Below are 6,071 nucleotides of genomic sequence, written 5' to 3'. Positions count from 1 at the left end.
TGGACACACATCAAAATACTTATTTAGTACATTCTTAAAGCTTGTTAGTAGTAGGGTATCCTTAAGTAAGGTTGCTAACTGCCATCTGTTCTACTGACATAAAACAGCAGCTTGATTTTCTACATCCTTAAAGCTTGTTATTTCCCTGATATTCTTGCTAAAGGATGCTGGCTGCTGCCTCTTCCACTGGTTAGGTTTCCTTTCTTGCTGATTAGGCTTGAAAGTGTACAAAGATCTTGGATCAGAGAACATTCCTAATAAAATAGAATCTTGACATATTCCACATTTTGCAGCATTAGTATTTCACTGAATCTGACAAGAAATTTAGGCAAAATAATCATCCTCCTAAGAATGAAGCAACTTTGTGGCACCTACAGAGCAAATAAAATCTAGTTTATACTCCTTACTGGTGTCAGTGGATTTTTTCATAACTTGTTTCACTTTTCTATGAGATATTTAGAAAACTGGAGTAAAACTCTAATACTAACTTAAGTGAACATGAAAGAAAAATGTTTCACTGATACTGCAGCAACAGGCTAATCTTGATGCTGTGCTGAAGGCGCTGGGCACTTGTCAGAAATAGTAAAAAATGAAAATTTTAATAATTACATGACCCCTTCAACCACACATTTTGAATACAGCAATGCCCTAATACAAGAAAACTGCTGGTTTACTCTTAGCACCTTCGGGTTCCAAATCAGGGAAGGAGGCAACACACAGACCTGTGCCAAAATGGACTGTACAGGGACAGAGGGTAGAGCAGTAGAAATCAAAGCTGTAATGGTGGGTTGAGCTATGGTGCTGCCCAAGTCATACACCCAGCTTACCCCAGCCTTCACAACATGATTATGTCATCCTGTGGGCAGCTGTGGCAAGGAAACTGGTTTGCTTTCTGCCTACTGAATAACCTTCCCTTCCCTTCCCTTCCCTTCCCTTCCCTTCCCTTCCCTTCCCTTCCCTTCCCTTCCCTTCCCTTCCCTTCCCTTCCCTTCCCTTCCCTTCCCTTCCCTTCCTTCCCTTCCTTCCCTTCCCTTCCCTTCCTTCCCTTCCTTCCCTTCCTTCCCTTCCTTCCCTTCCTTCCCTTCCTTCCCTTCCTTCCCTTCCTTTCCTTCCTTTCCTTCCTTCCTTCTTCCTTCCCTTCCCTTCCCTTCCTTCCTTCCTTCCCTTCCTTCCCTTCCCTTCCCTTCCCTTCCCTTCCCTTCCCCCCCTGTTTCAAGCTGGTTCAGTTTCTCAGTTCCACTCACCACCTGTGCTGGGAAGCAATGAATGGCCACTGAAATCATTGCTGAAGTACCATATATGCTATTCGAAGTCCCCTAACATCATTTAATTTTCCATAGCAGTTTTCCAAAAGAGCTCAGTGCATTGAAGGCACTGCTCTAGTTCAGTCCCCACTTAATACATAAGCATTTTGAGTGGCATTAATAATAATAACAATCTACTTGGTTTACTGATTATAATTGTGGTAACAAAGTGTCTTGTGTCACTAAGGATCACCTGAGGCTGAAAGCCTTTAGGATCAAAAGCTGATCCTAAGGATCAAAGGCTGATCCAGTAACCCAATACTTACGCTTTCATCTACTTCCTGCCTGAGGTTTGGTTTGACAGGGAGCATGTGTTTGTCTCTTGCTCCATTATATCTAGGAAAAGAAAAGATGACAGAAAACCTACAAAATGAACACTGCAGTTATAATCAAGGTCACCAGTCAGATCACCTTTACTTGGTGCATTTTCAAGTGGTCTGACAATTAAAAATTGACCTAAGTCATAACAAGAATGCACTACAAGTAAAAATGAAATAAGAAGTGATCTGCTTCAACACACATGTACTGTGCTGATTAGGAGGACAAAGTCCCTTCCTACAGACTCAGTGCTATTGCTTGCTCTGAATGGCTGCAGTAGTCATTAAAAATAATAAACATTATTTAATTTTAGTTCTGTCGGAATACTTCACTTTTTAAATTTACATCTTCTTTTATTGAAAATTATAGTGGTGGTTTTCTTTTAGTCAGGGAATAAATAAAGAGTTAATACTGTAGTGAGTACCTCTTCAGTCAACTAAAATAAGGAAAATTTTATAATGTAAAATGGCTTCCCAAATCCAGTTAGCAGTATCATTCATCCCTAGTGTAACATTTAAATAATCTAGATCTGTTTCCATAGTTTTCACATTCTCTTCAGTGGATTATTTTAGGGCATTTTAATGCCCTAGACTACAGTGGGACAAATTAACAGCAGCCTGTTTCTGACAGATAAGTCTTCCAGATTCCTTAGCAGACATAAAGAGCAATAACCTTTAGGTTATGTTCCATATTTGAAATCAAGCCAGCCAACTTTTTCCAGATGTACTTACTCAGTTTATAAAAATCTATCCAATCTGATCTATCAAGATATTTTCCACATATCTTTCTGGAATATGTATCCTAATTTTTCTGATTTATAGCTGAAATGAGCCAGTTTCTTACTCTTTACTTACTAGTTTGGATTCTTTTTCTTCTTGGTTTCCTACCCCCCTCTTTTTTTTCCTCCCTTCCTTTGTTGTTTTTTTCCTTTTTTGTCCCATTTCTGCATCAGCCAGTAACTTCATACACGTCTGTGTTTGCATCATCTCCCTTATTTGCCTTATGTACTGTGTCTCCAAACAGGGAAATATTTTGCTCAGTGCCCTCAAATTACCGTGGCTCTCAAACTGAGCTTTGCTGTTGGAGTCTTAAATATGGTTGCATTCTTCTAGGATCTGCTAGTATTTGTTTAGTTTGTCTGTCTTCTGTAGCTATAATAGAGCTTCACAACAAAAGGTTAAGAACACAACCAAGTCTTGAAGTAAGCCAATATATTTAAAAATACATTGTTTTCTTCAAACAACTGAAAGTTTTCTAAGTTTCCTAAAAAACCCACTAGGTTGCATAAAGATGAACGAAATTCCACTAAGAGGAACGTGTCGGGATGGGCCTTGAGAAGATGCCATCTGTTAAAATCCATGTCACATACTCCACAACAGGATGCTGGAACTTTTTCTGACAGATACAGATCTAGCTATATATATATATTTTTAAGTATTTCCTCTGGACTTGGGAACCTAGGGCTACTGGGAGATCTAGTCACATACAACTAATTGTATTTTATTTGGTATCATGCAAACATCTTAATCTTGGTTACCTTAATTTTTTTTTTATTATTTTCAGGGACATGACCCCCCTTCATTCTCTCATTTAAACAAACAGTATTTCAGGAATCTTTGACAGGGAAATATTTAGTTACTAAAATCTTCAGTATCTTCAATGAAGTTAGTTTGTCTACAATCAAAACCCTTTATCTCTCTTCCTTTCGGACAACTTGCCTTGCTACACATGGGAATGGGGAGCAGAAATAGTCATAAGGTATCAAAGTGTAATTTACCAGCTGATGTGTGATAGGGCAAGTGAAAGTTGTGGCTTAGCATCAACAGTTATGAGTGAGTCTTTAGTATATTTTGGCAATACCTGCGTGAATTGCATTAGGGACGCTGCAAATAGAGATTTCCCAGTGTTGATGTGAAATCATTTTAGTATGGAAAATGTACTGGAAGTGTGCACATGACATGTCTGTAGTTAATGTTCATAATCTCATTTAACAACAGACTGTTGTTAATTAAACATGTTGCTTTCACCAGAGTTAAATCTTAATTACCTCTTTGAACCAGTAGATTATTAGGATGATTTTGTAATACCTCCTCTACAAGCAGGAGTTGAAATGCTGTTGACCTTAATTTTGAGTTAGTCCCAGCCACCCTTTATGCCTTTTAAAGTTCTGCAAAAAAAGCAAACCTGTTTTTAAAAACATACCAAGCGGTGATGTTACCTGCATGGAATGTCTTTGCTGGGCATGCAGAGAGAGGAGGTGCTCTTCAGAGTTAACATATGACACACCTGTAAGCCTTGCATCCTGGCACATTCAATTCCTGTTGTTACAGGGGCCCCCAAGAGTGGAGGGGATTTGCTTTTACATCACAGCAAACCCAGGTGAACCTATATTGGGACAGTGAGACCAAAAGCATTTATTCTTTCTGGTGTGCCTGTGACACCGTAGCACTGAGCAGCCGTGGCCTGTGAGATATATCAATCCTTAACAACAATCAGACAGCAGTGAGAGAGCAATGAAAAAATAAATATCCAGACTACACAATTAATTTATATCTTCTTCAAGCTCTTCTAATGGAAGGCAAAATACAAGTACCCTCCCTCTTTTCTTCCTTCTTCCCCATTAAATGTAATTTAAGTAACTGCCATGCCAGGAAACTCAACAAACAAAATACTTCACTGAGATAATGCCCCTTCTCCCTGGGCAACGGACCTTTGGAGAGCTCTTGTTCTCTTCAAATGATCAAAATCAGAGGGGCCAAGGAGAAACTTCACTTTGTTTTCACAGCAACTACTCAAAGCATTTTCCTTTGCTTCTTTTTAAACTTTTCTCCCTGCTTGTGAGGGCACAGAGAAGGAGATCTGTTTCTCAGTGTCTCTGGTCTCATATGCTTTCTCCTTCCTTAAATAAAAAGACTTCTCCCACCTTTACCTGCTTGGTTTAGTTTCCTGCCTTCTTTTCTCCTCCTGCCATGATCGGTGAAGAGAGAGCACCTGTGAACGAAACTAACAGACCTTCTAAAGGTTTCTTCAAGTGGCCAATGTACAAGGTGAAGTTTCAGTGAAACTGCTTTCAGATGGGTTTGCAGATCCTACTCATGGCAAGAGTATGTAATTGCTGCCATCCTGCAGGCTGTCTTCCCCCCCTCATTCCCAGCTTCCCATCCCAGAGGTCCTAGCAATACCTAGACTGAAATTATGGTTTAAGCCCCTTTTAGCTATGTATATAGGCAGGAGAATCCTTTGGTGTTTTATCTGAAAATTCTTCTGAATTTATTCAATAGTTAAATTTTCAGATACACTGGGGAAAAAATGAGGTTTCTGTCAGCAGCTAAATCTGTCTAGTACCTCCTAATTCGTAAAATTTGCAAACACGCACTTTGTTAATTTTTGAATTAGAATCCAAAATAACAACTGCATTACATTTACAATTTTACTACATTTACTTACATATCAGAGTGATGGACTGACAGTCACGATAAAATGGAAATTTGAGTAGTGAATATACATTAAATTCCATCATTTAGAAAATGTATATTAAATTCCATCATTTAGAAATATGTTTCACTTTTTTAATACAACACATAAAACAAATTTGTTAGATTCTATAAGATTTTTCATAAAAAGCAATCAAACAGAAATGTTTTAAATTGAGTACAGTCATTTCTTCAAGGTTGTATAACTGAGAGTCATACTCATTTGTTTGTTTATTTATCTAGAATAAGGATGCACCAGATGATTTCTTCCATATTTCAGTATAGTTCTAGTTTTCAATAACTCTGTGGAAGGTGAACATCTAATGAGCAGAAAGCAGGGCTTAGAGAATGGATTACACCTTGCATGTGAGGGGTAACTCTGTCTCTCAACTTGGTAGCTATTTTTTAGCTTAATTTTTTAGTAAATTCAGCTTCTCAAAACCTCTTAAGAGTAATTGCTTTTGTAAGTCTGCCTTTTATTTGGCAGAGAATAAAGAGATCTAGGGTTTTCTTTTTACTGAAACTGAGTTTTCAGCAGAATTCTTATATACACTGGGAAAGATGAGTTTTTCCTAAATGTGCCTGATCTATCCAACATATGCTCAATATTGTTCACATCTAACTTAACCAGTATCGAACTACATTCTGCTAGGGCTATGCGTATTTTTGAAATCTCATTGCTTTTAACCATTAATGTATCAAAATCTACAGTCAATATAGAGGACTTTTGCCTTCTTGCCCTTTGAAGGCTGTACTTTTATTAGTAGCCTGAAGAACCCTCAGAAAATACTAAATCTGCCAAACTGGCAGCTCAACCATGTAATTCATGCACTTTGGTTATTTTGCATGAAACGATGAGAACACAAACCTATTTCCATCAATTAAGGATCTTTCTAGCATTAAAAATAGTCACACATGGAAATTTTTTATATGTGGGAAAATCCTTCATAAGACTCCTTTTCACCACCCTAAGATG

Source organism: Lichenostomus cassidix, chromosome Z (assembly GCF_008360975.1).
Source record: "Lichenostomus cassidix isolate B80296 chromosome Z, HeHo_3.0, whole genome shotgun sequence".
NCBI classification, from domain to species: Eukaryota; Metazoa; Chordata; class Aves; order Passeriformes; family Meliphagidae; genus Lichenostomus; species Lichenostomus cassidix.
The sequence above is the reverse complement of the archived record's forward strand: the minus strand, read 5'-3'. Positions refer to the sequence as shown.